We start from the raw sequence: 24594 nt of genomic DNA, 5'->3' as shown, positions 1-24594 counted from the left end.
AACTCAGAAATCTTGCTCAAGGTCAGATTTTGAGTCAGCTTCTATCACTGTTTAAATTACTTACAGTAACCAAATTAAATATAAATGCAATGTTTCTATGCATATCAACATAATTTTTCAGTCACTTTTGGTGTTTCAGAAAGATAACAGGTTGATATGAGAAGTTCTACATTTGCATTCTGGTTTTGCCATGTAACTTGCCAAATATCTGAATTTCTGTTTCCTCATCTATGAAATGGAAATTAAAAAGACTCCCTATAGAGTTCTTTCATGTTTTAAGGAGTTTGTGAGTATAAGTGTGCCTAGCATAGGCACAGAGAAGACCTAAGTATTACAGAGTATAACCTTGCTATGGAATCTTAAGGATATAATTTAGAGGGTTTTATTCTAACAAGTGCTTAGGCAGTACTTGGAGTTTAGTTTCCATTTCCTCAGCTGTAAAGTAGACATAAGAACAGAACCTACCTTCTAGGGTTGTTCTGAGAATCGCATTAGATAATTACTCACAGTGCTGAGGACAGACTATTTAATGTATTAATGCTTAATGAATGTTAGCTATAACAATTAATATTTTCTCAGCATTTTGTAGTATATCATTTGATTCCTTTAGATCATAGTAATAACCTTATGAGTTGGTATATATCTATACAAACACATTTACACACAATATACACTGTTAAATAAATATGCATTCATAATAAAAGATTAGGTTCCATTATTTTGTACTTTTGCATTTTCCAGCCCTCCACATGGCACATGTATAAGTTTCATAATAAAAAACTCAAATTTTATTTTTTAAAAAATCACAACATATCCATATACTTATGGTCAATTAAATTTTGACAAGGGTGCCAAGGTAATTCAATTAAGAAAAAATAGTCTTTTCAATAAATAGTCCTGGGACAATTGAGTATCCACATGCAAAGGACGAAGTGGGCTGTCCTATACGAATATGTAAAATTAGTGGAAAATGGATCAAAAACCTAAACATAAGGGCTAAACTATAAAACTGTTAGAAGAAACTATAGGTATAAATTTTTGTAGCTTTGGATTAGGTAATTATTTATTAGATATGACACCAAAAGCATAAAGCAACCAAAAAATAAATTGGACTTAAAATTAAAAACTATTGTACATTAAATACATTATCAAGAAAGGGAAAGAGCAGTAAATGGGAAAAATATTTTAAAATCCTATATATCTGATAAAGGATTTGTATCCATAATATATTAAAAAGGCTTACAACCAAATAACACAAAGACAAATTAAATTAAAATGGGCAAAGATTTTGAATAAACATTTCTTCAAAGAAGACATGCAATTGGCCAGTAAATACATGAAAATAATCTCAATATTATTATTCATTAGGGAAAATGCAAATCAAAACCCCAATGAGATAGTACTTTACACTCCCTAGTAGACTATAATTTAAAAGGCAGTCAATAACAGTGTTGGTGAAGATGTGGAGAAAATGGAACCTTCACACATGGCTGGTGGGGATGTAAGCTGGTGAAACTGGTGCAACCCCTTTGGAAAACAGTTTGTCAGTTCCTCAAAGAGTTAACTGTAGGTTATTATACGATCCAACAATTCCACCCAGGAGAAACAAAAACAGGTTCACACAAGAACTTGTACATGTGTACATGAATAAAGTGTTAATAGCTGCATAATTCTTAATATCAAAAGCTGCCACCACTCAAATGTCCCTCAACCTAGTGGTGTACAAACAAAGTGTGTATCTATATACATGTCCCATATATTTCATATAATCGAATATTACTTGTTCATAAAAGGAAATGAAGGACTAATATGTACTACAACATGGATGAAACTTGAAAACATTGTGCCAAGTTAAAAAAAAAAAAAGCCAGTAACAAAGGACCACATATTGTATAATTCCATTTATATGAAATCTACAGAATAAGCAAATATGTAGGGACAGAAAGTAGACATGTGGTTGCCCCAGGTTGGGGGGGAAATAGAAAGTGATTACTAATAGTTTTGGTGCTTCTTTTTGGGGTGATGAAATATTCTAGAGTTGATTGTGATGATGACTGTACAATTCTGTGAATATACTAAGTACCATTCAATTTTATACTTTAAATGGTTTAATTGTATGATATGTGAATTGTATCTCAATAAAGTCTTATAAAAATTATTGTTAGAAGTCGTATGGGGTATTTATTCACTTGAACAGATATTTTTGCATCTTCTTCTTTAGTTAATACAATTTCTCAATAGAGCTTCATATGTGGAAGCCACCTTGTCTAGTTTGTTGGATCTTTCCACTTTCTGACCCCACCAATATCTTTGTGATAGTTCAGGAGCTAAGCTCTTATGTTTTCAGTAATTAGACATACAGAGGAAGAGACGACAACCACCACCACCTGCATAAGTTTCTTTAAAGATTTTTTTTTTTTTTTTTTGGTTTTCTCTTAATCATCTGTCTTCCCATTCATACAGCCAACAGACACATGAAAAAATGCCCATCATCACTCGCCATCAGAGAAATGCAAATCAAAACCACAGTGAGATACCATCTCACAGCGGTTAGAATGGCAATCAAAAAAAGTCAGGAAACAACAGGTGCTGGAGAGGATGTGGAGAAGTAGGAACACTATTACACTGTTGGTGGGATTGTAAACTAGTTCAACCATTATGGAAAAGAGTATGGCAATTCCTCAAGGATCTAGAACTAGATGTGCCATATGACCCAGCCATCCCACTACTGGGTATATACCCAAAGGATTATAAATCATGCTGCTATAAAGACACATGCACACGTATGTTTATTGCGGCACTATTCACAATAGCAAAGACTTGGAATCAACCCAAATGTCCATCTGTGACAGACTGGATTAAGAAAATGTGGCACATATACACCATGGAATACTATGCAGCCATAAAAAAAGGATGAGTTTGCATCCTTTGTAGGGACATGGATGCAGCTGGAAACCATCATTCTTAGCAAACTATCACAAGAACAGAAAACCAAACACCGCATGTTCTCACTCATAGGTGGGAACTGAACAATGAGATCACCTGGACTCTGGAAGGGGAACATCACACACCGGGGCTTATCATGGGGAGGGGGAGGGGGGAGGGGGGAGGGATTGCATTGGGAGTTATACCTGATATAAATGACGAATTGATGGGTGCTGACGAGTTGATGGGTGCAGCACACCAACATGGCACAAGTATACATATGTAACAAACCTGCACGTTATGCACATGTACCCTAGAACTTAAAGTATAATAATAAAAAAAATAAATAAAATATGCAATAAATAATTTTAAACTATATAAAAAAAAATCATCTGTCTTCCTTGTCCCAACCAGGTTATGGGAGCCACTTTTTCCATCATAGGCTCTCACTGAAAAGAAGAAAAAATTGAAAGTCCAGAATCTAATGAATTATCCCCATTTCCATTGTTACCATCATCTCTTACCTGGATTATTGCAACAGCCTCCCAGCTGGTCTCCTGGCTAGGGTTCCTGCTTTGTTGCAGACTACTCTCCACACAGCATCCAGTGTTCCTTTTAAATGTAAGATCCTGTAATTTTTCACCTCCAAACTATAAAAGGCTTTCCATCTTGGAATAAATGTTTAAGGCCATGCCGCTTAAAAAATCTACACCACACCAACGCCATCTTTCCGATTCCCTCTCCCGCCACTGTCTCCTTTGCTTTCTCTAGTCCTACTTATTGCCCGAGGAAGCTCCTACTTTACAACTTCTGTACTTGCTGCTACTTCTTCTGGGAACATTTTCTTCACAGATATCTCTAGAGATCACCTCCTTACTTCATTTGTGTCTCCTTATCAGAGGCATTACAAACATACCTTGCCACCTTGACCCTCTATTCCCTTTCTTTGATTTATTTTTTTTTCAAGGCACTTAATCTAAATTATCACATATTTATTACTTTATTGCCTAGCTCTTTTCAAATGAATGGAAGAACAAGATTATGGACTATTTAAGTTAATGGGTGTATTCCAAATGCCTAAAAATATGCCAGCCACATAATAAGTGTTGGATAATTGAAGAAGGCAGGGATTACAGTAAGGCTATAAACATCTTACTTCCTAAATTTCTGTTCCTTCATAGCAGGAATTTAGAAGGGATAACAGCAGGAAAAAGTACAGCTCTTTCATTTTTTCCTACACAAAAAGAAAAAATCCAATTTTTTTATCAAAGAGAAGCCAAGGATAAATAAATGGTCTAAAATCATTTATAAAAAGTGTTCTGGCTGGGTGCAGTGGCTCAAGCCTGTAATTCCAACACTTTGGGAGGCCAAGGCAGGCGTATCACTTGAGGTTAGGGGTTTGAGACCAGCCTGGGACAAAACAAAACATGGCAAAACCCCATCTCTACCAAAAATTGCCAAAAAAAAAAAAAAAAAAAAAAAGCGGGGCATGGTGGCTGGCACCTATAGTCCCAGCTACTCAGGAGACTGAGGCAGGAGAATCACTTGAACCCAGGAGGCGGAGGTTTCAGTGCAGTGAGCCGAGATCGTGCCACTGCACTCTACTCTGGGTGACAGAGTGAGACTCTTTCAAACAACACACACACACACGCAACTAACCAAATAAACAAACAAAAAAGAATATTATACACGTGATCTATAAGAGGCATGTTTGTCAAAGGAAAACAGCCTCAACAGCATTTTACAAAAAAGAATGTTACTTGCAAAGAGGTGCAAGGGAGTCAGACATCAGAAGTACTGTCTCACCAATTAAAACCACAGTATACATTTAAAGAAAAAATTCCAGGATCTCAAAGATTACTAATTTATAACTACCTAAACATGTTAAAAAAAAACAGAAAGTTTTCAAAAATTATTATAGCCACAAAGGCCAGGGCATTTCTTCAGACATTATCATTGTAAAAGCCAAGAGTGAAATTGCCTCCTTGAACAGGAAATGTTCAATGTCTCATTCATTTCAGGGACCAGAACTTGACAAGCTGACCAGTTATTTTTGGTTTATTTCAGTGCAGAGTGCTTTCCCTTTTTTTTCCTTTCTGAAGAAGATGGGCCATGATGCACATATTTATAATGACATCAGGGCAATGTGTCAGCATTGCTTCCACACAGCTAAAGTGATTCAGAAAGATCGATTGCAAAAGAATAGCAAAAATATATCTGTCAGCTGCAAACCAAAGCAAAACACATGTCATGTTATTCATATCTGAAAAAGTTTGATTCAAACCTGTGGGAGTACTGATATCAATGATCAAATAAATTGGCAGAGTAAATTAAAACTCCCACAAGACACTTGTCTGATGAAAATCATTGGTCAGAAAAAGAACTAGATTTTGTTAGTAATCAATTATTTAAATCAATCTATTGACACCTTTTATAAAGTTCAAGTTTCAGTAGTGGATGGAGATAAGAGAGTTGTTAGACTTGTGCATGATTAAGAATGTCTGTGTGAGATTATTTGGTAGAATAATCTGTTATTTTAAGCAGTCCTCTCAAGCTTGTAGTCCCAGGACTTCGGGAGGCTGAGGCGAGTGAATCACTTGAGCCCAGGAGTTTGAGACCAGCCTGAGCAACATGGCAAAGCCCTGTCTCTGCAAGAAATATAAAAATTGGCCACACGTGGTGGCGTGTGCCTGTAGTCCTAGCTACTCGGGAGGCTGAGGAGGGAGGATCACTGAACCCAAGGAAGTTGAGGCTGCAGTGAGCTGAGATTGTGCCACTATACTCCAGCCCACCAAAAGAGTGAGACGCTGTCTCAACAAGTAAATAAATAAACAAATAAATAAAGCAGTCCAAAATCTCACTGGATGATACAAATAATTAAATGCAAATCATTTGTCCTGCTTTTTGTGGTTTTTAAGTGATGGAGAAAGATGCAGAAAGAAAATTGATGGAGCAATTTTTAATTTCAAAAGCTTGACCAAGGTCAGTGGTTCGACTACATCAGTACTGGGTTAATCTCACCTGTGCTCATTTCTGCAGATGCCTAAAACCATGGTGCTGACCCTTGGCTAAACCTAAGTGAAATGTACTATTTTCCCGTGCTAGTAGCCAAGACATATAGGGGCAACCTGTCACAGCTTGTTAGCATTTTTTTTTTAGAAAATCTACGTAGAGATATTTGCACCTGGTTTATATTTCCAATAGCCTGGTTTTGACTATGTAACCAGGGAGTGTGAAGAACTCCTCTTTGAAAAGTGGTTCTTCAGAGACCAAGTATCTTGCATATATCTTTGTGGTAAGGACCTAAGGAAAAAGCATATCCTATGAAACAGAAAGAACACAGGAATTTGTGCCTAGAAATCTCATTTCTCTCTGATATTTACCTGGCTTTATTTCTGCTGCTGTATTGCTACCTTTTACCTTCATCAAAGTCTTTTATCAGTAGGAACCTGAGGAATCCATTTATCCTTTTGTCTGATCCTGTGTAATCGCTGCAGCAATGTGTCAGTTTTCCTTCCATACATGTAAATAAAGTGACTCAGAAAGACTTATTGTTAAAGAAGAGTCCAAGAAGCATCTGACAACTGTACAAAAAAAGGAAAGGAGGCATACCAGGATTAATATGAGGATAAAAGCATTTAATGGGATAGAGAAGATGAGTTCATAAAGATAAACAGCACAATTCACAATGACAATATAATTGTTTTGGAACAAATAACATCTTCATGGAAACATTAACACAAAACTCAAAATCTGAGAGGATGATGACATATGATCACTGGACAAGCAGATCTAGTTGCGTCCTCTTGATCCTCACACAACTGTGATAGTGGGATTATGTGCTCAGGCTCTGGAGGCAGAAAGTCAAGGTTCACATCTTGACTCTTCCATTCTCAGCTATGTGATGCCATTCAAGTTATTTACTTTTGTTTCCATATAGCCAAAAGGGGGATAATAACAATATTACGTACTTCATTGGTTATTATTTGGGTTCAGTGAGGTGATACATATAAAAGTGCTTGAAATGTTACAAAAGCCAAATAAAAGTTAAATATTATTGTTTTAAAAATTATCATAATGGCCTCATTCGAAGGTTAGTATTTTTTCCTCCGTAATCTTCTTTGAAGCTATTTTAGCCATTAGGATTAAGGAAATAAAAATTCACTCATTTAACTTCTCATAATCCATAATTTAAGAATCCCATCTCCTATAAGTTGTTCAAAGAAGAACAATTTGTTCTTTGGCTGCATGGTTAAAAAGAAGCAAACAGGCAAACAAACAAAAAACTTTGTATCTGAGAACTGTAGTAGCCTCTTCTAGTCTATTTTCATTTTCGTAGTTAGATGGACTAATAATAGTTTCAAAAATCAAGATGTTCAAGCAACTCAGTAACTGGATTCCTTTGCTCATGTTCACTTTATGCCACCTAGTTAACAGAATCAGATCAAAATCAATTAAGGGTACATAACAATTTGACCTTTGGAGTTGAACTCCAGACTGAATACCAAAGGCCATAATTTAGTACCTAAGTATTTCTGTAATCTTATTGGTACCAGTTTTATTGAACAAAAATATTCTGCTGTGAGAAGGATATGTTGCCTTCATTGGGGTAGAATTTAAAAGACTAGTAACAACTATCCTCTTCTACTTTGCACTAGTATTTTGAAGTTCCACCTGCAAATCATTACTAAATGAATCCATTATCTTTGAAGAACCACATATGTGAATTAAAATGTCATTATTCCATTTTGCTGCATGTAAACTTACTGCTTCTTTTGAGACCTATTAAGCAAAGCTTTTGAGGGAAATTTTAATTTAAGACAAAGCTTATATTTCCATTTACAAAAATTAATTCCATGCTGTGTCCTGGAAGAAATAAAATCAGCTTAATATTGTTATTAAAAGAAAGTAAGTTCCAGATTTTTTATTGTTTTATTTTTATTTTTTTATTTTATTTTATTTTTTTGAGAGGGAGTCTTGCTCTGTCGCCCAGGCTGGAGTGCAGTGGTGTGATCTTGGCTCACCGCAACCTCTGCCTCCTGGGTTCAAGCAATTCTCTTGCCTCAGCCTCCTGAGTAGCTGAGACTAGAGGCGTGTGCCACCACGCCCAGCTAATTTTCGTATTTTAGTAGATATGAGGTTTCACTATGTAGGTCAAGCTGGTCATGAACTCTTGACCTCAAATGATCCACCTGCCTTGGCCTCCCAAAGTGCTGCAATCACAGGCGTGAGCCGCGTGCCCAGTCAGGAGTTTCAGATATTTATGAACTAGATTTTCAGGCCAAAAAAGGTAAGAACTCTGGGGAACTAATACTGGGTATTATTTACAAATCTCCCAAATTAGAGTACTAGAGTCATATAAATTGAGATGCTTGTGAGTTGACATTGATCTATTGTTCCCTCTTTTCACTCTTGAAAGTACAAGAGTGAAATAAGCAAACTTAATTTTACTGTAACATAAATTATCATTTTAGGGTAAGTGATTATTTATAGAACTTCAAACAGGTAGTCTTCAAAAAATTTAATAGTTTCTGAAGAAAATGCCTAAACAGAGCATTCTAGTATGCTGGAAATGGGGAGGGAGAAACAGCTGTGGAGGGAGGAAAGAGACAAGATTTAAGGAAGCTTCTATATAGCTAAGGAGATTGGGCAGCAAAAATAATCAAGGCCTTGTATTACAAGGGTCAAATGCGTGGTAAAGATAATAAATGTGGTCACATTGTATATTAATTTGGAATTGAGCAATTCAGTCATTAATAACACTTACATTTTGCCTTCCAAATTAAAAAAAAGTTTACAAATTTCACAATTGGCTGTCTGGGCAAACTGTAAATTGTGTTTCTGTGGAGAGGAAATGTTGGTATCACTTTAGCTGGTATGTAGAAATACCCAACGTTCTTTCTTTTTTTTTTTTTTTTTTTTTTTTGAGACGGAGGCTCGCTTTGTCGCCCAGGCTGGAGTGCAGTGGCCGGATCTCAGCTCACTGCAAGCTCCGCCTCCCCGGTTCATGCCATTCTCCTGCCTCAGCCTCCTGAGTAGCTGGGACTACAGGCGCCCGCCACCTCGCCCGGCTAGTTTTTTGTATTTTTTAGTAGAGACGGGGTTTCACCGTGTTAGCCAGGATGGTCTCGATCTCCTGACCTCGTGATCCGCCCGTCTCGACCTCCCAAAGTGCTGGGATTACAGGCTTGAGCCACCGCGCCCGGCCCAACGTTCTTTCTTAGAATTGCTTACTACCGTTTATGTACACATGATTTTGATGACTCTTGAGCTATTATTTTAGCCCTCTCTATTAAAATAATCTAAAATGTTTTTCTGTAACAAAGCCATCTAAGTGTTCATTGCATGGTAGTGCTGGTGTAAGTATTAATGCTCAGGTTAAAAAAAAAAAAAACACGCTTGGAAACCAAGCACTTGGGAATAGAAAATAAAAATATTTAATAAAACACACGAAAGATGGTGAAACAATCCCTATTATTCAAGAATTTTTGCTAAACATTAGGGATAACGTCAAAAAAACAGGCTCCTAGCTGCATTACTTTAATTTCTGCTTCCAATGCCACATCATCGCCTTCTCCCACATTGACCCTTCTGCCTCCCTTTTAAAAAGAACCTTGTGTTGGCCGGGCGCGGTAGCTCACGCCTGTAATCCCAGCACTTTGGGAGGCTGAGGCGGGTGGATCACGAGGTCAGGAGATCAAGAACATCCTGGCTAACACGGTGAAACCAGGTCTCTACTAAAAATACAGAAAAGTTAGCTGGGCGTGGTGGCGGGCGCCTGTAGTCCCAGCTACTCGGGAGGGGGAGGCCGGAGAATGGCGTGAACCCGGGAGGTGGAGGTTGGAGTGAGGCGAGATTGCGCCACCACACTCCAGCCTGGCAACAGAACTAGACTCCGTCTAATAAAAAGAATCTTGTGCTTATACAAATGTAGTTATTTCGACCCACTCAAATAATCCAGAATAACCTCCCCAAATCAAGATCCTTAACTTCACATCTGCAATTTCCCTTCTGCCATATAAAGAAACACATTCATAAATTCTAGGGATTCGGACATAGATATCTTTGGGGACATTATTGAGCCTACAGATGGGTATAGAGGAGGAGGCAGGAACTTTGTTCATCTTTGTCCTCTCCATACTTAGAACTATATCTAACCCCTGGTCAATTCATGTCTTCCAAATTGGGGAGAGGGTATGAGGAAATGCACGAAGGTGGAAATGAGTGATATGTGTCCTGTAAACCCTGACTAGATTGTTAGGGGTGGGCTGAAGGACTACCCCAGTAAGGATGGCAGAAAATGGAGTGGAAAGGCATTTAGGGCACTGCTGAGTGCCCTAAATAGGCTGTATTTTTAGACTTGAACTAGTGAGGAACTAATAAAGACTTTTGATTATGGGAAAGAAATGATTAAAGCGGGGTTTGATAAAAGACTAATTTGGTGAATACCCTTGGCAGCTACATCAGCAAGCAAGTCATGAAGTGATTGAGCTTGAGCTTTAGTTGTGGTGGCCATTGAAAAAACAGAGGGTAGGCCGGGCGCGGTGACTCACGCCTGTAATCCCAGCACTTTGGGAGGCCAAGGCGGGTGGATCACGAGGTCAGGAGATCCAGACCATCTTGGCTAACACGGTGAAACCCGGTCTCTACTAAAAATACAAAAAAATAGCCGGGCGCGGTGGCGGGCGCCTGTAGTCCCAGCTACTCGGGAGGCTGAGGCAGGAGAATGGCGCGAACCCGGGAGGCGGAGCTTGCAGTGAGCTGAGATGGCGCCACTGCACTCCAGTCCGGGCGACAGAGCGAGACTCTGTTTAAAAACAAACAAACAACAACAACAAAAAAAAAGAGCAGAAGCCTGAAACAGCGGGAAAGCAGGAAGAAAGAAGAGCCAGCACTTCATCACTGAGTCACTATAAGGGTGTATACCTGAAGGTTGATTTGTGTTTGTGTTACAAGGAATAGAAATTTCAATACAATTGAATGAAAGCTGTTTATTCTCTCCCATAACGTGGAGACTGAAGGTAGGTGGCTGTGAATTCACATAAAGCAACTCTTCCTGTGATCTTCAGCAAAATCCAGATGGGAGTATCAGGCTGCTGTGAGTCAGATTAATCTTTTTGAAATAAAAAAGCAGAAGGTATGAGTACAAAATAATCAACGTTTCCCTCAAAAAGGAAAGGGCTGTCCGAATACATTTTTTAAAGGAAGTTTCAAGGATTTCTCAACAGTAAGTAATACTTGGCTAGGTGTTCATCATCCTTTGTACGACCTTTAGAGAGGGCAAGGACCAACATAACTCTCTCAGCCTCTGACTGCTTTAAATTCCTTGTTGTCTATTGATTGTATCTGCCACTGGAGTTGGAAAGTGTGAGGAATAGGAAATGTATATTGTAATGGCTATTTAGTGTTTATTAATATAATGATTTGGGGCAATTACCATATCTCCTTTCTCTCTAATATCTTAAGAAGAAAGAAAGAAAAAAGCGAGCCTGTTAGGTCATCTCTAGTGGTCAGAAATGGGCAGGAAGCAAAGTAAAAAGCCCTTTTATACAAATGTTCTTCCTTTATAATTGCACACAGCTGTCTGAAAATTTTTTAAAGTTCTTATTACAGCAGAAATGTCATTGCAGATAATAAGTTCATGGATAAGGAGAGATTGTTTGAATACTGGCAACTACCAAAGAAAAGGGGGAAATAAACCAATAATCCTAAAATTAGCCAAGTCATTTACAGTTTGAAAAATCAGATGAAATGACCTTCAAGGTATTCCAAGATTATCAGTAGGGTTACACTAAACATTAATTCCATTCTTTGCCATAACTTTAAAAAAGGAGCTTCCTAGAGTGGAAACTTCAGCTGTCTATGCATGGCATGCACCCCTGCTGAACGTCCCAGCCAGTCCTTTCCACCATGATGGTTTTTATAATTTCATGGAGGAGAAAGACATGAACATGTCCACCACTACCATGGTTTAAAGAAAATTTTAAAAAATGTTGGTTGTTGAAATATCCGTGGGGTAGCAAAATTAACTATGGTCACATAGGAGCCCTGCCTTGTCTAGTTTTCCAGTATTCTCCCGCAGCACCTCATGTGCTAGCTGTCCTTCAGGAAGGAGCAGTTTCTTCTCTTCTGATCATCAGTTGGGCCACATAGGCCAGAGGTGGCTCCCATGCCTGCTCCCTTGCGTGCTCTCTCTTATTCTTCCATCTGCTACATGTGGGTATAGGGTCGATAAGTTGAGATGTTTTGTTTTCAAGGCTCGGACTTCTCTTCCAGGCCCTGTGGGTTCAGTCCCCATCCTGCAAACTAGCTGTCTCTACACATGTGTCTGAGAGAATTCAGGATTGAGACTCAGGAGTCAGTAGAAGACCCATACCTTTGCTCCAATTGTGTTTCTGCTCCTCTGCCTCAGATGTCATCAGATGCTTGCTGCAAGGGTAAGTTTTAAGTATAAATCTTACTCTTGTCCTTACAAGTGCCTACAATAGAAACGTCTACATGTAGAAACTAGTAGAAGGAGGGAAGTGGTGATCAGCAGAGCATTGTTGCATCCGTGACTGTTATGACCACAGAGTATCTTTTTTTTTTTTTTTTTTTTTTTTTTTTTTTTGAGACGGAATCTCGCTCTGTCGCCCAGGCTGCAGTGCAGTGGTGCAATCTCCGCTCACTGCAAGCTCCGCCACCTCCCAGGCTCACGCCATTCTCCAGCCTCAGCCTCCCGAGAAGCTGGGACTACAGGTGCCCGCCACCACGCCCAGCTAATTTTTTTTTTTTGTATTTTTAGTAGAGACGGGGTTTCACCGTGTTTGCCAGGATGGTCTCGATCTCCTGACCTCGTGATCCGCCTCCCTGGGACTCCCAAAGTGCTGGGATTACAGCTGTGAGCCACTGCGCCCAGCCGACCACAGAGTATCTTTAAATTTAAATTTCCTCTATGTAAATTGGTATGATCAATTCAAAGAGCCATGTGGCAATATCAAACCAAGATGAACATGCACATACCCTCTAGCCAGTGATTTCAATCTAGATAAAGGGCTAGAGAAGCATTCTCATGTACCGCAAAAGATATTTATGAGAAAGTTTGTTGCAGCTTGGTAATAGCAAAATAATGGAAATAATCTAAATGTCCATCAACAGGAGAACAAATTATGCATATTTATAAAATAAAATATTATTCAGCAATACAAAGTGAAGGAGCTAGAGTCCCCACACACTTCATTTATAGAAATGCTGGCCGGGCGCGGTGGCTCAAGCCTGTAATCCCAGCACTTTGGGAGGCCGAGACGGGCGGATCACGAGGTCAGGAGATCGAGACCATCCTGGCTAACACGGTGAAACCGCGTCTCTACTAAAAAAAAATACAAAAACTAGCCAGGCGAGGTGGCGGGCGCCTGTAGTCCCAGCTACTCGGGAGGGTGAGGCAGGAGAATGGCGTAAACCCGGGAGGCGGAGCTTGCAGTGAGCTGAGATCCAGCCACTGCACTCCAGTCCGGGCGACAGAGCGAGACTCCGCCTCACAAAAACAAAACAAAACAAAACAAAAAACTATGTATTTCATGAAAATAATGCTATCTGTTTGAATGAATGTATACATATGAGTAGAGCTGAATAAAAATGAGAGACACCAAATTTAGGAAAATGATTAATTCTGGGTAGAGACACCAAGAAATAAAATTGTGGAAAGGTACAAAAGGGCTTTACTTATAACGCTTTTCATTTTTAGGCCACATGTGGGATATACACATATATATACTCATTACATAATTCTATATACATTTTCATGTGCCTGAACTATTTTGTTTCTAAACATCTTCCAAAACCCCTAAGAGATGCAGTAGTATCACCTATTGGCCATTTACAAAAAGAGAGATATCTTTCAGAACAAAATATAAGGACTCATTTCTTTCTCCTGAGAAATTTTTGTTTTACCTCTTCATTAATAAGATAAATCAGTCACTAATAATGTTTCTTTTTTCTTTTGCTTGCTTGGAAGCTCAGAACCAAATTTGAGCTCGTATTAACCAAAAAGGATTTTTTAGAGCTCTACTCTTTCTACCTGAAATTGATTTTCTTTCAAAATGTGCACTCTTCCTGGTTATGCATTTGTTTATTCTGCTTTATCATGTTGTAAGCCTCTTCATATTCTTTGTGGAATAAAAATAGCTATAAATAAGAGTATAAAAATTATTGTTTATGTTCAGGTTTTCCTAATTTACATAGATACACAACATTAACACAGGACAGGCTTATGTGTTGACCTTGTTTACCTTTGTAAACCTCTGTGTCTATCATAGTGTCTGGCACATGGTAGGTATTTTCACTATTTGTTCATCAAATGAATTAACAAACCCACAAATTCATGCTTAGGCAGATCTTGATTTTTGCACATTTTGGAGGTGTCCAATTTGTCTGGTTATAAATATAGCTTTAGTAAACATCTTGATGAATATTGTTTTGGATTATTTCCTAAGGTTATTTTTTCCAGGAGTAAAATTACATGAATCAAAGGATGTGAACATTTAATGGCTATTGAAATGTTTTTCCAAATTGCTCTCCAAAAAAGCTTTTACCATTTTCTACAGCTACAAGCAATGTATGAGGGCATCATTTCACCATAACATTATCTGTGTTTGTGCAGTATTTTGTTCTGTTTTGCAGTGTAGTAGATGTAAAATTATAGCTTGATGTAGAGTTAATAATTTTTTAATGTAATTTATTTATCATTTGTATCATCTATTTTAAATCACTATCATTTTTATGTAACTTCATGGGCTCCTGTGAATTAACACATTAGCCTTTCCAGACTTCATCGTAGATTTTCAATATTTGTTGTAATCCAGCAGAAAAAAATAATCTATGGAAATTATTGGGACTTCTTAATTCCCAATAATTGCCTTTATTACTTATATAGTCACTAAACTTCTCTGGGCTTTGAATTTCTCACCTATAAACTGGAGATAAGAATATGTACATTAGATGCCTGTTATAAAGATTACGAATCATATATATAGAATACTTACCCACATGTGACACATAGGAGGTGCCCAGTAAATAACTATTATTGTTATTTTAAATATTACTTATAAAATTAGTTTTATAATCTAGATAAACATTGAGCTCCTTTCCTGGTCTGGGTGCATAAGAAACAAATGTATATTAAGTATGTATTCTTTTGGTAACCCATCTTGAACGACCTTAAGCAAAAAGTGGAATTTACCAATAGAGGGGTAGAATAATCAGGAAGAGGAAAGAACAGGGATTCAGCTGGGCTCCGGAGCAAAAGACTCCTCAACCTTGATGTTGCCAGAACATGCTGTCACCAACTCTACTTGCTGGTTCCCTCTGCACTGCACCTGAGCTCCATTTCCTTTATCCACAAGCAGATTTTCTCGAAACAACTGCCCAAACCCCCAGATTTATTCCTTACATGGTACCAAACCCTACAAATACTGTTTTTTTTCTATACATACATACCTATGATAAAGTTTAATTTATAAATTAGGCACTGTAAAAGATTACTACAACAATAATGAAATAGGACAATTATAACAATATATTGAAATAAAAGTTATGTGAATACACACACACAGACACTCTGTCTGTCTCAAAATATCTTATGGTACTGTATGCGTGTATTTTGCAGGCACAGTTGACTATGGGTGACTGACACTGTGAAAGCAAAACTAAGGATAAGGAGTGGGGGGTATTGTATATATATCCATACCTCACCCCAATCTTGAGCTTCAACTGTGACTTCACCTATATAATCTAGTCTAGATTTCTAATTTCTTATCTAGGACATATAGTCAACCAACAAATCACTCATTCATTAATTCATCCAATAAATTCTATTGATAGCCTATGCTATACCAGACACTTTTCTTAGTATTTGGGGTATAGAAATGAATCAAATGAAGTCCTTGGCCTCAAGTGTTTGTAGTTTACTATTTGCTCTCCCCCTTCACAGCCATTGTATTATTCAAATTCATGGTACCAGTTGGCTCCCCTAGATTCCTAATTAGCCTCCCTGCCCCAACATTGGTTTCTTCCAATCCCTTTTGCATACAGCAGTTGAAGTGATTATTCTAAACTCTAAACCTTTACAAACCAGTATCTACTTAAAATCTTTCACAAATTCCTCAAAACTTGCAGGATTAAGTCTAAACTCTTTGCAAAGACTTTGATTCCTTTCCCATCTGCTTTTTTAGCTTAATCTCTTTTTAGGCTAACCCACAACCTGGACACTCCAGCAGTGTCTCTAATCCTTTCTGGTTCCCTAAATGTTTTTTGCTTTTCATGCTTCTTTGTGTGTCTGCACAGACTTTCCTCCCATGTTCCTGACAAAGTTCGATTAACTTATTCCATATCTTGCTTTCTCTGCCTGTGATAGAACTAATCATTAATTTCTTTGTATTGTTTTGTGCCTTGTAAAACTCTATAATTATGCATTGCCTCTGATACTGTAATAAGGTATCTATCTATCTGTCTTACACTAAACAGAAAGTCTTTTAGGGCAGAAATGGGGTTTTATTCTTTACCCATCACAGTACCTATATATAATATGAACACAAACTTTATTAAAATTTAATAATAATATATGTAACATAGTGGTCAAATGAGGCTTGTTTTTAAAATTGTGAGTTGAAAATATAATTATAATTGTTTACATTTATGGGAAACAAAGTACTGTTATGATTTATAGATACAATGTGGAATAATAAAGTCAAGCTAGTGACCATATCCATCACCTAAAATACTCAACATTGTCTTTTTGTGGTGAGAACACTTGAAATTCACTCTCTTAGCAATTTTAAATGTGCAATACTCTATTATTAACTATATTTACCACACTGTGCAATAGATCTTTAAAAATTATATTCTTTCTGAGATTTTGTATCCGGATCATCATCTCCCTATTCCCCTACACCCTTAACCTCTGTACTCACTGTTCTACTCTCTACTTCTATGAGCTTGATTGTTTTGGATTTCACATATAAGCAAGAACATGAGGTATTTGTCTTTTGGTGCCTGGCTTATATTACTTAGTGTAATGTTCTCCATTTCCATCTTCATTGTCAAAAATGGCAGAAGTTTCCTATTTTTAAAGGATGAGTGATATTCCATTATGTATGTATACAATGTTTTCTTTATTTATCCGTCTGTTAATGGACACTCAGGTTGATTCCATAACTTAGCTATTGTGAATAGTGCTGCAATAAACATGGAAGTGCAGACATCTCTCTGACCAAATGCTTTCAAATCTTTTATGGGAAATACCCATAAATGGGGGCCAGGCATGGTGGCTCATTCCTGTAATTCCAGCACTTTGGGACGCTGAGTTGTGAGGATTGCTTGAGCCCTGGAATTTGAGACCAGCCAGGGGAACATAATGGGATCCTCCCATCTCTGCAATTTTTTTTATTAGCCCGACTTGGTAGCATGCATCTATAGTTCCAGCTACTTGGGGGGCTGGGGTGAGATGATTGCTTGAGCCCAGGAGGTCAAGGCTGCAGTGAGCCATGAATGAGCTGTTGCACTCCAGCCTGGGTGTCAGAGTGAGACTCTGTCTCAAAATAAAAATGCCAAAACCAATAAATGGGATTCCTGGATGACACGGAAAATTCTATTTTTAGTTTTATGGGGAACCTCCCAACAGTCTTCTATAATGGCTGTACATTTCTACCAACAGTGTACAAATGTTCCCTTTTCCCCACATTCCCACTATCATTTGTTTTCCTTTGTCTTTTTTATAGTAGTCATTCTGACAAATGTGATATAATATATTGTACTTTTAATTTGAATTTCCCCAATGATTGGTGATGTTGAACATTTTTTCATATTTAAGTTGACCATTTGTTTATCTTCTTTCGAGAAACATCTACATGAATCCTTTGCCTATTTTTAATTGGTTTTCTTATTTTCTTGCTACTGAGCTGTTTAATCTCTTTACACAGTTTGGATATTACTATCAATATATAGCTTGAAAATACTTTCTTCCAATCTCTGCACACTGTTAATTGCTTCCTTTGTTGTGAAGAAAGTTTTTGGTTTCATGTAATTTCATTTGTCTATTTTTGCTTTTGATGCACATACTTTTTAGTTCAAATCCAAAAAGTTATTGCCCAGATCAATGCTGCGCAGTTTTCCCCCTGTTTTATCCTAGTACTTTTTATAGTTTTTGGCCTTACATGTAAGTCTTTAATTCATTTTGAGTTAATTTTTTATACGGCATGAGATAAGGAGGACCAGTGTCATTCCCCTGCATGAATATATCCAGTTTTCCTTAAAATATTGATTATAAGGAGTATGTTTTCCCCATTTTGTATTCTGGGCCCCTTTGTTGAAAATCATTTGACCATACATGAGTGAGTTCCTTTCTGGGTTCTTTATTCTGCTGTATTTTTTTTGTTTTGATGTGTCTATTTTCTTTTCCCCCCCAAACCATGCTGTTTTAATTACCAAAGTTTTGTAGTGTAATTTGTAAACAGTGTAATACCTCTTGCTTTTTGCTCATGATTGCTCTGGCTATTTGTTGGTTCTTTTTCATGGTTCCATGTGAATACTAGGATTGTATTTTCTGTTTTATATAAAATGACATTGGATTTTATATAAAATTGCATTGAATCTGTAGATAGCTTAGGAAAGTATGGCCATTTTAATACTATTAATTCTTGCAATCCATGAACATGGGATATCTTTCCATTCATTTGTCTTCTTCAATTTCTTTCATCAACATTTTGTAGTTTTCAATGTATAGATTTTTACCTGCTTGTTTAAACTTATTTCTACGTACTTTTGGTAGCTATTATAAAGGAGATTGTTCTCTTAATTGAGCTTTGGGGTAACTTGTTGTTTATGTATGGAAGAGCTACAGATATTTATTTGTTGATTTTGTTTCTTGCAACTTTACTATATTTGCTTATTAGTTGTAACAGATTTTTGGTGAGGTCTGTAGGATTTCTATATAAGATCATGTTATCAGCAAACAGGGACAATTTTACTTCTTTCTTCCATATTTAGATTTCATCTACATAGACTCTTTCCTTACTTTTTAATGGGATTGTTTGTATATTTTTTTCTGTAGAGAGGTTTGAGTTCTCCATATATTTTCTATATCAGTCCCTTGTTGGATGAATAGTTTGCAAATATTTTCTCCCATTCTACAGGTTGACTTTTCAGTCTGTTGATTGTTTCCTTTTTTATGAAGAAGGTTTTTAGTTTAATATAGTCTCACTTGTCTTTTTTTTGTTGCCTGTGCTTTCAGAGTCTAAGCTATAAAATATTTGCCTAGACCAATGTTTTGAACTATTTCCCCTGTTTTCTTCTTGTAGTTTTATACCTTCTAGTCTTACATTTAAGTCTCTAATCTGCTTTGAGTTGATTTTTGTATATGGTGAGAGATTGTATATTGTTCTTCTGCACATGGATATCCAGTTTTCCCAGTAACATATATTGAAGAGGTTGTCTTTTCCCCGAGGTATATTCTTGGCAAGTTGGTTGAAAATCAGTTTGGCTGTAAATACGTATATTTATTTTTGAATTATCTATTCTGATCCATAGGTCTATGTGTCTGTTTTTGTGCCAATATCATGCCATTTTGATTACTATAGTTTTGTAGTGTATATCAAAGTCAAGCAGAGTGATGCCTTTAGTTTTGTTCCTTTTTCTCAGGATTATTTTGGCTATTCAAGATCTTTTATGGCTCAATATAAAATTTAGGATTGTTTTTCTCTATTTCTGTGAAGAATAGCTTTGGTATTTTTAAAGGACTTTCATTGAATCTGTTGATAGATTTTGATAGTATGGTCATTTTAATAATATTTATTTTTTCAATCCATGAGCATGAAATGTCTTTTTATTTGGGTTCTTTTCAATTTCTTTCATCAGCTTTTTGCAGTTTTTATTGTAGACATCTTTCACCTCCTTGGTTAAATTTATTTCTAGGGAATTTTTTTGTAGCTCTTATAAATGAAATTGCTTTACTTCTTTCTTTTTCAGCTAGTTTATTACTGGTGTATATAAATGATACTAATTTTTGTATGTTTAGTTTGTATCCTGCAACTGTACTTACTGAATTTGTTGATTAGCTCTAAATTTTTGGTGGAGTCTTTGTGTGTGTGTATGTGTGTGTGTGTGTGTGTGTGTATTACGCATTTTATTTCATATATATGCATTACATATATATGAATATATATATATACATATATATATAATGCATTTTATTTCTTTCTTTTGCTGATTGCTCTGTCTAGGACTTCCAGTACTATTTTGAATAAGGGTGGTGAAAATGAGCATCTTTGACTTGTTCCTGATTTCAGAGAAAAAGCTTTCAGCTTTTCTCCATTCAGTAAGATGTTACCTGTGGGTTTGTTGGGGTGTGTTTCTTCTATGTGTAATTTGTTGAGAGATTTTTTTTTTAAATCATGAAATAATGTTAAATTTTATCAATTTTTTTTTGTGTGGATCTATTGACATGACCACATGGTTTTTGTCTTTCATTCTGTGATGTGATGCATCACATTTACTGACTTGTGTATGTGGTACCATCCTTGCATTTTTGAAATTATTTCCACTTGTTTATGGTGTAGTGTATTTTTGATGTGTTGTCATATTTTGTTTGCTAGCATTTTGTTGGGGATTTCTGCATCTATGTTTATCAGAAATACTGGCCTGTAGTTTTGATTTTTGTTGTTGTTTCTTTCTGGTTTTGGTATCAGAGCAATGCTGGCATCATGGAAAGAGAAAGAGTTTTCTTCTCTTCATTTTTTCAGAATGGTTTGAGTAGAATTTGTGTCAGTTCTTCTTTATAGATTTTGTAGAATTCAGCAGTAAAACCATTCTGTCTTGGGCTTTTCTTTTGGGGAACTTTTCTTACTCATTCAACTACTTTACTCATTATTGGTTTGTTCAGGTTTTGTATTTTTTCCTGGTTCAATCTTGGCAGGTTGTGTGTTTCCAGGAATTTATTAATTTCCTCTAGGTTTTCCAATTAATTAGTGTATAATTATTCATGATAGTTTCTAATGATCTTTTGTATTCCTGTGTTATCAGTTGCAATGTCGCCTTTCTTATTTCTGATTTTAGTTTATTTTTGTATCTTTACCCTTTTTTCTTAGTTAGTTTAACTATGCTTTATCAATTTGGTCTATCTTTTTAAAAAATCAACTTTTCATTTTGTTGACCCTTTGCATTTTTAAAAAAGTTTCTATTTTGTTTTGTTTATTTCTACTCAGACTTGTATTAGTTTTTTTCCTTCTACTAATTTTGGGCTTGGTTTGTTCTTGCCTTTTAAGTTTCTTGTGTTGCATTGTTAGGCTTTTTATTTAAAATATTTCTACTTTTTGATGTAGGTATTTATTGCTATATGCTTTCCCCTTAGAACTGCTTTTGCTTTATCTTATAAGTTTTGGCATATTGTGTTTCTATTTTCATTCATCTCAAGGTATTTTTGAATTTCCAGTTTAATTTCTTCCTTGACCCATTAGTTTTTCAGGACCATGTTATTTAATTTCTGTATATTTTTACATTTTTTGAAATTTCTCCTGGTATTGATTTCTAGTTTCATACTATTTTGGTTAGACAAAATACTTGATATAATTTTAATCTTCTTAAATTCACTGAGGGTTTTTTTGGTGCCCTGACACACAATCTATCCTGTTGGATCTTCATGTGCCCTTGAGAAGAATATATATTCTGTTACTGTTAGATGGAATGTTCTATACCTGTCTTTAAGTTCCATTTGGTCTAAAGTGTTGCTCAATTCTGATGTTTCCTTATTGATTTTCTCTCTGTAGTATCTGTCTATGGTTGGAAGTTGAGTATTGAAGTCCGCTACTACTATTGTATTGCAATTTCTCTCTCTCTTTCAGGTTCTTAAATATTTGTTTTATATATTTAGGTGCTCCAATGTTGGGTGCATATATACTTACAATTGTTATGTTCTGTTGATGAATTGACACCTTTATTATTATATAATGTCTATATTTTTTTCTTTTTACAATTTTTGACTTAAAGTCTGTTGTGTCTGATATAAATATAACTATCTCTGCTACATTGTTTCTATTTGTGTGGAATATTTTTCTCCATCTTTCACTTTTAGTCTATGAGTGTGTCCTTCAAAGTGAAGTGAGTGATTTGCAGGCCAGTACATATAGTTGGGTCTTATTTTTGTTTTATCTATTCAGTCACTCTATGTCTTTTTAATGGAGATTTTAATCAATTTACATTTAAAGTAATTATTGATAAGTAAGTACTTACGACTATCTTTTCATTAGTTTTATTCTCGTTGTTTTGTATATATTTTGTTTCTTCCTTTGTTGCCGTTACTTTGTGGTTTTGTAGTTTTCTATACCAGTATACTTTAAATCCTTTCTATTTTTGTTTTGTAATTCTACTAAATAATTTTCCTTTGCGGTTTCCAAGATCCTCACATAAAACATATTATGCTTATACCAGCCTGCTTCAAGAGATACTAGTTTTTCTGCCTGATTGGGATTATTGGGAGGCTTTTTCTTTTCTTTTCTTTTTTTTCTTGAGGAGAGCTGCTGCTTGACTTCCCGGGTCAAGCCAGTCTAGTCCCTGTGCTTCTCTGAGATGCACCCAGGTAGATGTCTCCCTGCCTAGTGGGATCATTGGGAGTGTTTTTTGGCTCCAGAAATGGAGATCCTGAAGAACCCGTATGTATGCCTCAAGGAAGATAATTCTTTTAAGAATTATGCAAAATCACAGAAAGTTAACTGTCTGCTACAGCCACAGGAAACTAATACTATGTATTTATTTTACAAATAAGATATTGGCTTCCCTTTTCTTCTTCTTTTAGTTTAGGTTTCCACAGGAGCAGGTACTAAAACACAGATATGAGTATAAATAGTTTATTTGGGAGGTGATCTCAAGAAGTATAGACAGGGGAATGTTTACTGAGACAGGGAAGGGAAGGAATTCCATAACATATAAGAAATTGAGTAAGTTACAGCTATGGGACCTGGAGCTCAATCCTCAGCTCTGGGACACAGTCAAGAAGTGATGAAGACTGGGTCTTCATCAATTCTTGTCAGTCATCTGTTGAGGGCTGCTCCAAGGAGCATTATTTCCTCAGCAGTTCTGGCCTGCTGTGAATGTAGAAGGAGTAGGCTCTAGAAGCCAAAGAAAGCTCTCAGGTGAAGTGTCATGGCACTTGCAGATGGAAGCTATGGGTACCCTCTACCGAGTGTTAAGGGTTATGAACAGGGTAGTGGCATCAGTTGCTGGTCTTCTCCTCCTTCTCTTGCTTGAGTCCCAGAAATGTCAAAAGCAGCCTTGTGGGAGTGGAGGGAGGAGTAGAAACACCATGCTGGAAAATAGAGAAGAATCTTTTTTTTTTTTTTTTTTTTTTTTTTTTTTTTATTATACTCTAAGTTCTAGGGTACATGTGCATAACGTGCAGGTTTGTTACATATGTATACTTATGCCATGCTGGTGTGCTGCACCCATCAACTCGTCAGCACCCATCAATTCATCATTTATATCATGTATAACTCCCCAATGCAATCCCTCCCTCCTCCCCCCTCCCCCCTCCCCATGATAGACCCCAGTGTGTGATGTTCCCCTTCCCGAGTCCAAGTGATCTCATTGTTCAGTTCCCACCTATGAGTGAGAACATGCGGTGTTTGGTTTTCTCTTCTTGTGATAGTTTGCTAAGAATGATGGTTTCCAGCTGCATCCATGTCCCTACAAAGGACGCAAACTCATCCTTTTTTATGGCTGCATAGTATTCCATGGTGTATATGTGCCACATTTTCTTAATCCAGTCTGTCACAGATGGACATTTGGGTTGATTCCAAGTCTTTGCTATTGTGAATAGTGCCGCAATAAACATACGTGTACATGTGTCTTTGTAGTAGACTAGTTTATAATCCTTTGGGTATATACCCAGTAGTGGGATGGCTGGGTCATATGGTACATCTAGTTCTAGATCCTTGAGGAATTGCCATACTGTTTTCCATAATGGTTGAACTAGTTTACAATCCCACCAACAGTGTAAAAGTGTTCCTATTTCTCCACATCCTCTCCAACACCTGTTGTTTCCTGACTTCTTAATGATTGCCATTCTAACTGGTGTGAGATGGTATCTCATTGTGGTTTTGATTTGCATTTCTCTGATGGCCAGTGATGATGAGCATTTTTTCATGTGTCTGTTGGCTGTATGAATATCTTCTTTTGAGAAATGTCTGTTCATATCCTTTCCCCACTTTTTGATGGGGTTGTTTGTTTTTTTCTCGTATATTTGTTTGAGTTCTTATTCTGTCCTCCTTTCCATTGAAGGCTTCATGTCTGCAATAGCCCCAAGCTGTGGGAGGAGAGGAGCTCTACATTTGAATGGAGTTTTGAGTTTTTACTTTTACTACAACTCGGCATTTTAATGGCTGTTGTGAGTAGTATTAGGCCAAAGAGTGATTTGTTCTCTGATACCAGGAGAGTCAAGGGAACTACCCTAGATTTCATTGAATGAATAGGAAAGAACTCTTTCAAGAGAAAGGTTGAACAGACAGTGGAGAGCAGGCAAGTTTTTGGTTTTCTCATTGCTTGAGTTCTACTCATGTACTACTCAGCTGGAGAATTAACAGTTCAGTTAAACAGTTCTTTTATCTATAGAATAACAAATATTCCTACTAACCAAAAAGCATTTACTGA

This window comes from Rhinopithecus roxellana, chromosome 11 (assembly GCF_007565055.1).
Source record: "Rhinopithecus roxellana isolate Shanxi Qingling chromosome 11, ASM756505v1, whole genome shotgun sequence".
Classification (NCBI taxonomy): domain Eukaryota; kingdom Metazoa; phylum Chordata; class Mammalia; order Primates; family Cercopithecidae; genus Rhinopithecus; species Rhinopithecus roxellana.
The sequence above is the reverse complement of the archived record's forward strand: the minus strand, read 5'-3'. Positions refer to the sequence as shown.